Source organism: Adiantum capillus-veneris, chromosome 6 (assembly GCF_014529385.1).
Source record: "Adiantum capillus-veneris isolate H3 chromosome 6, ASM1452938v2, whole genome shotgun sequence".
NCBI lineage: Eukaryota > Viridiplantae > Streptophyta > Polypodiopsida > Polypodiales > Pteridaceae > Adiantum > Adiantum capillus-veneris.
This window is the reverse complement of record NC_140936.1, coordinates 81,129,900-81,142,637: the sequence shown is the minus strand read 5'-3', so window position 1 is coordinate 81,142,637 and position 12,738 is coordinate 81,129,900.

Sequence of the window (12,738 nt, the reverse complement as noted above, 5' to 3'; positions counted from 1 at the left end):
CAAAGGATGCAACAAGAACCCAACTCCAACATTGGGAGTAGTCAACGTGAACGTGATAGTACATGGATGTTCATGTCCTCATCAGCTTATATGCTTACCTGATGAACACATGAATGAGACGATGATTCTTGGAATTCCCTGGATACGAACATACAAAGCAGTATCAGATTGGGATACAAATCAGCTAAAGCTATCACCTAAAGGCGGGCAACTCATTGTTCCAATTGCACCAAGCAAGGAGGAATGGAAAATCAGCAATCAGTAGACCAAACCACGAAGTAGTCAATCTTCTCCATCTCCTCGACAAGCAAATGCTAAAAGTAGCATGCAAGGAGTCATGCAAATTTGGGTACCAAAATCATAGCTTAAGGATAAACCGATTCAAATCTGGGTGCTTAAAACTTCACCGACAAAACAAAAGAAGGTTCCAAGGGTTAAAACACAAAGACGAGCATCTCCGAGCAAGGAACCTAGCATGAAATTGGTTTGGAAGAAAAAGGAGCACTTATCTTCTCCACCAACTGTAACACCAATCAAGCAATGGCGAGTTAAGTCTCAAAAGACTCCACCACACCATACGACACCAAGCAGACCAAGCTACCAATGGCGAGAAAAAGCTCGACAACAAACAAAAGTGCTACCGACAGCTCAAGCAATTAGTGTGTTGAAGCATCCTAATGGTACAATCAAACAAAGAGCACACAAGGTACAAGATTTGCTCTTTAGAAGACATCAATAGCAAACCTCGACATCAGAAACCCTTGAGTTAATTACTCAAGACCCAGCTCTTGCACAGCATAGTGGTTTGAATTGCATTGATCTTCAAAGCATGGTAGAGCCAACCACGGCTATGCATAGACACGATTGTTCAACCCATGCACACAGTCGTCCCGGAGTACGCCATCTAGCACTAAGAACTAAGTAATTAAGGGCAATGTTTGAAGAGGGAGGAAAAGTTCGATGTTAACATGTGTTTTTTTGCAAAATTACCTAATAATGCCCTTAGAATTCATCATCAAGGGAAAATTCACTGATAATATCTTCCCAATGAGTGTAAATAGTGTATATACTATCTAAAAATCATCAAAAAATAATCTTTTTTCGATATTTTTCATCAAAGTTTTTATTGATAATGAGACTTAAAAATAGAAAATTCCAATAAAAAACAATAAAGTTGTGTTTTTCAATGGATTTTCTTGATTATTGGATTTTCACTTTACTTTTTTAGAGCATTTTGCTATTTTCTTTTATTTTTTTCAAATAAACAGGTCAAAAATTAATAATAAATAGCAGGGAAGCTCAGATGGAAAAACGGAAGACACGATGGTGATCAAAAAGACAAAGTGGAAGGGTACAAAAATTTTCAATGAAATCAGAAGATGAAAACGGGAAGCCTAAATTAGGCGGTCAGGTCTACTTTTGTAAAATTCTTGCAGATTGAGCTACAAGAATCCGATCAAGGAAATGTTTGAGCCTAACATAGATTTCACGGCCTAGTAGGACTAACGGGGGAATCTGGGGAAAATTGGTTCGGGAAGTCCGGGTATAAATATCCAAGGTAGGCTAAAACCACCTCATTTCCACTTGTAGCCTTCACAGAGAGAGCTTTCGACCTCTTTCATGCGTCTTTTTCAGAGTCCGCAGTTAACCGTTTTCAGCACCGTCTCACACGAGACATGAGGGGTAAGTTCTTTACTCGTCAATGATCCATTTTGTATGGCCTGTAGCTAGTCTAAACCCCTAGAAAAAACCCTAGAAACCGAGCAGTGCACGAAGACCTACGATCAAAAACTGACCATAGTGGCCTGTCAGCTCGACCAAATCAGATGGGATTTGAACCATAGCATGCCCTAACATAATAGAACCTTTCTATATCATTAGTTGACCATTCGACAGGGGTCGAGGGGGTCCCCAGTAGAAAAGTTAGGTTTTTGGCAAATGCCAGAATTCAGATCTGACTCGATAGATAGCTTGCCTACGAGGTTCGTATACAATGTATATGATTGATTTAGTGAAACCCATCAAGAGAAGCCCTCGAAAAACAGAAAACGGTTTGAAGGTTACAAAGTGTCAAATTCGACATACGGGGTCAAACTAACTCCAAATGAGCCAGAATTAGATGAGTTGCTTCACGACTATGTTGCAGACAAGTCCAAAGCCTCAAAGTTGACTGACCAACCCCATAGGCAGTGTAGTCACAAAAAACGGTGATTTCAGAGTCGACAAAGCACAAAGTGATGCCAGCATGACCAAACTTGACCAACTTCAATTTAGGACTTGTTTTAGGTGTATAGAATGTGTTTAGGGCAAAAGTTGTAAGTTTTGCAAAGAATTTGTCACTGTTGTAAATAATCACGATTATTTACTTTTGCATCATTTTTGCTTGGAAATTGTCACATCACTCCACCTATCATGTGTACACACCTTATACATGCCAAAAATCCAGTATGAGCCAAAATGAGCACCTATAACTTGGAAAATTGCCAAAAAATGCAAAGAAGTCTTTGCAAGCCAATTTTTGGGTTATGGACAACATTTCTTGGTCCAAATCACCTCATATCTCATACACAGGGTCTATACAATGCCTAGAACCAAGTCGTACCAAAAAATGTTGATTTTGATAGAAAAGTTAATAATCACGATTATTTATTTTCTAGCCAAAATTGGGGAGTTTTGATATTTTTCCATCATTCATCCAAAGTACATGATGTGTTAAGCACACTACCCAATTTTGAACCAATTTGGAGCTCAAAATCTCAAATTTCCTTTATATCTACTGTTTCAAAAACTTAAAGCCAAAATCTGATACCATTTTCACCCTATGCGTCCAAATGAGCCCATATTTCACTCAGAGTATGTATTTGGTATATACTTCAAGCCTATGAAGCCAAGTTTGCAAAAAGCTGGAAAAAATACTCAGTTTGTAAATAATCACGATTATTTACTTTGGTTGCAAAAATTTGTTTTGACTTGACAGTTTTGTTCCTTGCATGTTTTTATGCGTCTATGCTTGTTCAGAAATTGATTTGAAGCAAATTGGACCAAAATTGTCAGCATTTCAGACTAAAGGACATTTCAGAGAAAATTCCGAAAAATCTGCTAACTTTGCACTCTATTCACTAAACAGGAGCTATGCAAGCAGCAGAGAGGGCCAAGAAAAAGCTCAACCAGAAGGAAAAGTTGCAGGAACTGCCCGCTTATCAATTGGATCCAGATTCAGTCAAAGCAGCCAAGGCAGCATACCTCTCCAAAGAACAGCTAGAAGAGCATCATACCACGGTCTTCACCGACAAATTCAAGAGTGAAGAAGGACATCAGGTGGAGTTGCAACTCCTACTAAAGAAATTTATGATGTTGCCACGAAGGCTGAGACCAAAGAAGCCAACCAGCAGGCTGGGACTCGGAAATTTCTACGAACAGGAGCCTTGCGGTGTGGATTTTCAGAAAGCTTACGAGCTTTTATCCACAATTAAAGAATATGGAACGGCCCAAATATCTGACACTCAGGGAAACAAGGTCAAAGTAGTGATAACTAAAGATATAGTGGCAGAAGCACTCAGACTGCCTACGGGAGGAATGACCATGAGAGCAAGGGACAGGAAAACAGCAGGAACTTTTACAAAAGAGACAGCCGCAGCTACCTTTGCCGATTTAATTCACAAACAAGTGGAAGAGTCAGCCAGATTATACCATTAGCACTTCCACTTCTTGGCAAAAAGGCCATCAAGGTACACTACACCAAATCACGCCGTTGGCACTACTTTTACACAAGTTCTAACGTCAACAACCAGGAAACCAGTGGACCACGCGCAGTACGTCCTGACCATTTTGAAGGGCACCAAGAAAGAAGGCAAGATCACTTACTTGGGTGTGTCAGAAGTCTTGACAAGGATAGCATACCATGCCATCGGCATGGCCGACAATCTACCACCTGCCCCTGACCAAAACACATGGAATTGGCAACACAACCGTCTTTGAGAGCTACAAGGTCAGGAAAGAGATCTTACAAATTAGATGAAGAGTCGGCTGAAAGCTCGCCGGAAATGCACAGCAGCGAGAGCTCTGATAACGAGGATAAAAGAGCGAGAAGAGAAGAAATGAAGAGAAAAGATGTGGCTGCCCACCAAGAAGAACCCGCGTAGAAATAAGCTCGCTTTGAGAGAGAAAAACACGCCTATCAGCGCAGCTGACAAGCACAAGGGAAGGACCCAAAGAAATGGGTACCTAGTGGAATTAAAGGCCCAAGGACAAAGCGTCACACGAGAAAAGAGGCTCAGGATCCTACAGAGACTTTGGAAAGAATGTACCAAGAAGCTGAATCCCTCAAGATGAAAGAAGCTGAAGAAGCGGCTAGAAAAGCCAAAGAGGTGGAGGAACAGAGACAAGCCGAGGAAACGGCTAGGGAAGAAGCACAAGAACAAGGCTATGAGTCTCCCAGACCCACATCACTGCTACGAAACAGCAGGACCATTCTATGCCAAGCCCACCACCATCACCTACAGGTAAAGACACCACTAAAGAAGCTGAGCCTGAGAAAGAGACAAAATCTGACTCGAAAGAATCAAATCCAGAACAAGAGAGCCGCCAAAGCTACTCAAAAGCCTGAAGAGCAAAAGATAGATAGATCTGCACAAGAGGCCACTGCTACACAAGTGCAGCAACAACAAAAAGAACCTGAGAAGTAAAAGGAAGTGAGCCCTGCACCTAAAGAGACTACACAGTCTGAGCCAACACCTTCTACTTCCACACAGCAAGAAACAGCCGAGGCATCCACAAAGCCTTAGGATGACAAAGAAAAAGGAGACCAACCCTCTACCTCCATGCAAGAAGAACCAGCAACCACGACGCAGCAGAAAGACACACATGAGACTGCAGGCACATCAACCCAGCTGGCAAGACAGGAGGATTGGCAATCGAATGACGAGGTAATACTACAAGTAAATGAATATGCCAGGCAAATGCAAGATATGACAAAGAGACTCCGATCAGCAACACTTAGCCGCAACACAAAGGCTAAAGAGCTCGAGATGGTGATTGACGCTCTCCAGGGAGAGTTAGAAGACAGAATGAATGTCATCACCAATCTTCAGAGGCAAGTGCAGGAGATGAAAGTCAAAGATGAACAACATTAGCTAGCTAGAGACAGACAACAGAAAGAAATGAAAGAGTTAGGTGACTGCTCACCAAGTTATCAGATGCTTTCAAAGAAAAAGATGAAGAGCTGACAGAAGTTAAAAATGAACTTCTTATGACAACCCTATCAGCTCAGAAAATTCAAGTGCAGTTGGATGTTGCCAATGCCTCTTTACAATTCTCTGAACAGAGAATAAATGATCAGGCAATCTTCTTACGACAAATCAGAGAAAATCTAGTTGTGGCCTCGATCAAAGGGATAGATGAAGTATACAAGGCACTAGAAAAGAAGAACAAGGACCTCCAGTTAGAATTAAAGTTGGAGCAATCACAGAGCAGTGACTTGGCATTGAGCTCCTAAAAGAAATAGCTGAGCTCAAGAGAATTAACCGGCTCCTGAGAGAAGGAAGGTCGAATACGCAGGAAGAGGCAGGCACTTCAAAGCCTTCGTAGATAGATATACCCTCGGTCTCATTTGCTGAGTTAGAGACACAGTCCACGGCAGAGCCGAGTGGTGAAGAGGATTTTCAGATTAACGTTACAGATGCAGACACAGTGCCTATGGTCCAGCTATCAAAATCTGAAGAGGACGCACTGAAAGAGAAGATCACCCAAGATGTGGATGAGTAGTGGAAAGCCGCGATGGATTGGGAGTTGAGAGTTCTACACTTTGTCAACGTCACTCAACTCACTCCCAATCAGATCAATGTGCAAGGGCATCAGCAATCCCTGCCATACCCTCTTATAAAAGTGGAACTACTACAGGTAAAAGAGAGGCTCTACAAGGCATGCAAGAAGATGGTGCAGATAAAGACCACCCAAAGTGGAGGTTGAACTGGTTGAACAAGAATCCGAGGTATTTGATTCTATTCACAAGAGCACCTACATCTCTCCAAAGAGATCCCACTTTTTGTCATGTACCCAGAGTAAGGACTTGTCAAGAGCATGAGGTACTGACAAAGAAGCGGCCAACCTGGCTGAACTACCCAAGACTTCCAGCTCCAGAGAAAGGACAAGCCACAGAGGAATACATGGTGAAAACCCTAACGGGCGCCATGTCTTTCTTCAAGAGTCTATCGGATCTCTCCTACGCAATGTTATAGAAGATATGCCGAATGCTGCTCACTTGTATTCAAGTTTTTCATGAGCCAGAGCAAGTAGGTGCCCTCTGGATGTCTTTCCTCGAGGGAAATAAAGGGTTATGCTATGATCTCAGTGGTCAACCTTCCGAAGAAGTACTCTATGGCTTCTACGCCCGGTGTATGTTCTTGCCATCACATAATATGTTGGCGTTCGAGGAAGCTTTCTACACGGGATTCTTCACTTGGAAAACGAAGATATTTGCGCCAGTGATCAGCAACCCCACATCCAGATTTGTAGGCTACTCAGCTGTGGAGCTGAAGAGCAGAGTGACCATGCAGTTTCTGCAAGTGCCAGATAAAGAAAGAAAAATCAGATACTAGAAGGCACTGAATGCACTTAAAGACCACCTCACCAGTCATCAACCCGAAGATTTTTCCAACCCATAAAGCTATGTCAAGGGACGACATAGGCGAGGAGGGGGGGAATGTTAGCAGTAAGCTAGCACGGATATCATTTTTCCGAGTTCTCTTTGTAAAACACTTATTATTTTGATAAATCGAGAATATTGTAACTCCTATTTTCTCGGATAAACTCTATAATTAATGAGTCGGGGCTACAAGCTTCCAGATTGTATCAACCTGTCATTACCCAGCTTTGGTAGAATTCCAGATTATTAGTTTTGACCTTTCAAAAACCTTGGCCAAGGTATAAAAGTCAATTTTTGTAAGTTTTTTATAAGTTTTTGGATAATGAAATCCACAGCGTGAGCTAACGACGCTCACTCCTCTCCTTCTCGCGCTTCCTACTCCCTCCCCGGTTGTCACATTGTAGTCACGCGCTTCCTACTCCCTCCCCGATTGTCACATTGTAGTCTCACGCTTCCTACTCCCTCCCCGGTTGTCACATTGTAGTCACGTTTGTTGCATTGCAACCGTAGGTAAGAGCTCTACGCATTGACGTAAACACATCACAGTATTTCGTAGCTTTGGCGTCGCCCACCCACAGCCTAATTTAATCATAATTAGGAATTTACACTTTCAAATCAAAAACATAGGCGGGGTATTGGGGCATCATTGCTAAGCATTTAGATGCATTCAGGGTCGAAAACGACTAGGTCAAAAATCCACTGCTGTTAATAATCGCGATTTTGGAACTTGACCTAAAGTGGGGTTTGAGACCATAAGCATGTGGGCTTAGGTCTTATAAACATTTCCTAGAAGTTTCGTTATGTTTGGATGTCATTTGATGCTGTAACGGATGATGCTCTAACGGATGTGATTTGTTTGCCGATGAGCGATTGGCTTTTGGTGATTTCAGTCACTTGAGTGTAGCTTGAGTTAGATGCGAGTTGTTAGTTGTTTTTTGAGAGATTGAAAACCTCTTGTAGCCTCTATGCACTAGTCAAGTTAGCTTCATCCCATGGATTGACAATTTAATCATGGCAATAAGATAGGATGGTGAGGTTAGAAATGCGTCCCACAGGGATGAAGACCATGCAATTGAGCTCCTACCAGGAAGCTCAGTGCCTAACAAGCCTCCTTATCAAGTTTCACAAGCTCAACAAGAGGAGATCATGAGGCAAGTGCATGAATTGGTGGAAAAAGGGATGGTGAGGTCTAGCTCCTCTCCATTTTGTTCACCATTACTTTTAGTGCAAAAGAAAGATGACACATCTCACATGTATGTCGACTATAGATCACTAAATAATATCACTATCAAAAATAGATTCCCGTGCCGCGGGTAGAAGATCTATTTGACAATTTACAAGTTTTGGCCTGACAAATGCTCCAGATACCTTCAAACTCATGATGGACAAAAATCTTCAGGCCATTCAAATTCGCTTGAAGAGTACAAGCGACACCTCCAGGTAATCTTTCAAGTTGTGAGAGAGAATAAAATTTTCATTGATTAAAAAAAAAAGTGAATTTTCCTACAAGAGATTCAATATTAGGTCACATTATCTCTAAAGATGGCACTTGTATGGATCCAACAAAGTTAGAGATAATAAAAGGATGGCCTAATCCAAGGAATCTATAAGAGGTACGAAGCTTCATAAGTATGTGTGCATAATATAGATGCTTCATTAAAAGAATTATCGCTAAAGCCCATTACATGACTTAACAAAAAAAGAACATTAAGTATTCATGGACTGCAAAAATGCAAGGATCTTTTGAAGAAGCTTAAGGAGAATCTTATCTCTCAATGTGTGCTCACACTACTAGATCTCTCAAAGCCATTTGAGGTTCAATGTGATGCTGGTGGTAATTGCCTTGGAGATATTTTGCTTCAAGAAGGACATGCCATAGCATATGAGATTCAAAGACTCAACTTCGATAAGTGAGTATTGGGAAAATACAAAAAAGAGCTACTAGCTACTCTATATGCCCTAAACACGTGGAAACACTACCTCTTGGGGACTCCATTCATCCTACAAATGGATCACAAAGCCTCACTTCATGACGCAAAGCAAGCTCTTTGACAAACAAATGAGGTGGGAAAATTTTCTTTTGCAATTTAAATTTCTTATTGCTCACATTGTTGGCAAGCACCATCAAGTGGTCGATGCAATTTCACAACGACCAAGGGTAAATGTGGTGTCTATAGCAACTCACAATGATCTATCTTTTATGATAGATGAGTATGCTACTGAATGAAACTTTAAGTACGTAATTACAACCTTTGCAATAGGAAAGAAAAAGGAACCATTCACCTTGAAGGATTGTTATCTTTCAAACGGCAATAGGCTATGTATTACTCACCCATACAATAAGAAAGTCATGTATGAATCCCATACTTCTCCTTATGTGGGGCAAAGAGGGAATCCATAATCTACTCTTTAAAGAGTAGAAATGTATTTCTGTTGGTCTACCATGAAAAGTAAACATACAAGAGTATGTTTCAAAATGCGTGGTATACCAAAAGTTGAAATTTGATCGAGGGAAGCAACTTGGATTGTTTCAGTCGACAGGCTTAACAAGAAAACACACTCTATGCCTGTCAAAAAGACTATTAAGGCACATCAAATGGCAACCCTCTTCAGATCTCACATTTTCAAGCATCATGGCTTTCCAACACCCATAGTGTCGGACAAAGATCCTAGAATGACCAGTAGTTTCTAGAAGGGTCTCTTTGAGAATCTAGGAAGTAGATTAAATTTCTCTTTTGGCCTATCATCCACAAACGGATGACCAAAGTGAAATAACTAATCTAACAATCCTTGATCTACTAAAAGCCTATGTCATGGAAGTAGATTAATGTTCTCAATGATAGAAGTACCTACCTCTTATAGAAGATGTGTACAATGATATTGTACATACTTCTATAGGGAAAGCACCTTTTGAGGTTAAAGAAGGAAGATCCAAAAGTCCCTTACTACTTAAAGTACATGGGAAGATCTTTGCTGCTAATGGATATAGCCGAGACCTACAAGAATCTTTTACAAATATTAAAGGGGTTATATCCATCTCACAGGAAAGGAAAAAAGGGCTGCTGCCGCTAATAAGCATAGAAGAGCCTTAGCCTTTAAGGAAAATGATTGGGTCTTGCTAAAGTTTTTCAAGGCTCATCTAAGGCATACTACGGGCAAGAGTCCTACGGACCACCATGAGTATGATGCTAAACTAGCAAAAAGATACTATGGTCCTTAAAATTCTTAAGCCAGTCAATGAGATGGCTTATCAGTTGAAGTTTCCCAACCATTGGCTCATGCACAGTGTTTTCCATGAGAACCTACATAAGCCTTACAAAGGAGCCCCATCAAAAGAAACAATATTTGCAGACCCTCCAAAAATCGGAGATCACGTACTTCAATATGAGTCCATCCTATGACAAGAAGACAAGGTATCGAGAAACGGTAAGATTATCTGACGATATCTTATTAAGTTAAAGAATTATCCTTTTAAAGATGCTAAATGGATGCAAGGAGCCTAGCTTAAGGATAATATGAACCTTGTTAATGCTTACAATGTTGAACTAGAGTAAGCATATGAAAATGCATTTTAAATGAAAAATATTTTTGTCTTATAAGACTAATTCTATTTTATTGTGCACACATTTAAATAGTATGCATGCTTAGAATCATGTTTGTGGTGACGACGTCTCCCAAACACCGAGTAGAATTTGTCACTCTACTTTGGAAGTATGATATGGACTAAAGAGCAGACATGCTTGCGGCAGCTACGTCTCCCAAGCACCAAATGGATTAGTCATCCATCTTGGAATGATGTTGTAGGGTAAAAAGGGATCCTCTACCCGCTAAGAAATATGGACTAATGACTAGGCTTTATCTTCTCTACCTCATAGTCGAGGACGACTATGATTTCAAGAGAGAATTAATGTCATAAATTATAATATCTAACTTTACCAAATGATTTTCTCATAATAAACTGATCATTTAATGTGGGAGAATAAACACGAACAAGAGTTAGAATAGAGACTTGTGCTTCTAGACCTATCTCAACACGGGACCAAAAGGAGAGATGGTTGCATCTCAATAGGGGTCCAAAAGGAGATGGTCTATCAAAGAGCAATGTGCAATAAGTGCTTTTAGACTTACCTCAGCAGGGGACCAAGAAGAGAGATGGTTACATCTCAATAGGGATCCAAAAGGAGGTAGTCTATCAAAGAGCAATGTTCATCTAATGGAGCTTAAAAGACCTTAGGGTTAGCTTCATGAAATACCTCCAATGGTTAGTGTTAAAAGTCCTTTGACCTTAGGCAAGCTAGGGCTGAGGTGGGAACCCGACCTAAGCTTGAGCTGCTTGTCGTGCTTGATGGCTAAGGTGCGTGCTTGATGACTAAGGTGTTTGAGGTGCTTATCGTGCTTGATGACTAAGGTGTTTGGGGTGCTTGTCATGCTTGATGACTAAGGTACTTGAGGTGCTTGTCATACTTAATGAGGAAGGTGCTTGAGAAGCTTCCCATGCATGAGGGATAAGGTGCTTGAATCAAAAAGAGACCCTACAAACTTAATGAGAAAGGTGCTTGAGAAGCTTCCTATGCATGGGGGGTAAGGTGCTTGAGTCAAAAAAAGAACCTACAAACTTAATGAGGAAGGTGCTTGAGAAGCTTCTTATGCATGGGGGGTAAGGTGCTTGAGTCAAAAAGAGACCCTACAAAGGAGGGTGAAAGTCCCAAAGTTAGGAGAATTTTTGACTTAACCTTCCACTCACCCAAAGGGCACCCCTTTTCTCAAGGGGCACATTGGAAACATCTCAGACTCTCCCTATGCTTAACCACATGGTGTGCTTGAATTCTATTGGTTGGGCTAAAGAGGGGTCCAATGAGCTTCTAGTTCCATCCAGCAAATATCTAGATATTTTCAAGCTCTCTCTCTCTCTAAGGGGTAAGGAGGACACTTGTCCAAAGACTACCCATGTACTTGAATGCATGCTGCATGTGATTGGCTAGGGGGAAGAGGGGTCCAATGATCTTGAAACATGTGTAAAAGCTACAACTCGTCCCAAGCAAGCAAGGGGGGTGTTGGGGGGATATACACCACACACACACTCATTTGGTGGATTCATTCTCACTTGGTGAAAGTTGAGGAACTCCACCTCTTTCTCCAAGCTTGTGAGAAGTGAGAGCCTACACCAACACTCTTGGCTATGGAATGAAAATCCAACCAAGAGTCATGCTCCAATGCTTAAGCTTGCCATCTTCTCCATCTTCATTACTATGCTATTATGTATGCTAGCAAGAAGAGTGATGATAAGTGAGGAACTATTTCTTTCTCCTATGGAATGTTTCTTCTTCCTCTTCCCTACCCTCATTCCCAGCTAGCTCTCTCCACCTTCGAAGGTGTTTGAGGCCTTGGGACTGAGGCTTGGGATAGTTAATTCTTTCTACAAATTTTATGTTATGCTTGTGATGCATGAAGTTTTCCATCTTCATTGCATCACCTAGGTCACAAGGAACACAAAGATTGTATTGTACCAAGTCTCTCTTGATGGGAGAAACTATAATACAAATGCCTATTGGAGGGGGGACTGGCTCCATATGAATCCGGTCCTCAAGTATTATCTTCTCTAAACTCTCTCTCTTGCAAAAGTGTTGTTCATGCCAAGTTAACTAAGTACCATGTTTATGTTGCTACCATCAATTAAGTTCACCTGCTATGCTCACAAAGTAATCTCACAAAAGTGCTTCACCTAATTTTCTAATTCTGCTACTCTCAAAGTTTATAGGCTATTTCCATTACTCTCTCTCTCTCTCTCTCTCTCTCTCTCTCTCTCTCTCTCTCTCTCTCTCTCTCTCTCTCTCTCCCCCAAGAGGACTACTTACAACGGTGGGCATTGACGAAGCTCCTCCGTGACTGATGCAATACTTTCTGCGACAACGCCCGCTGGCAGAGCATCCTCGGGGATTGACGATGATGCTGCTGATGATTTTTTAGTCTTTTATTGTACTTCATTTTATTTTGTACCTAGACATTGTATTAGATCCGTAAGGATTGTATCAGTTTGGTCCCATAGGCCTTTGGAAGATGGGTAATATAACTTTTCATTTCATCTCTCTCTCTCT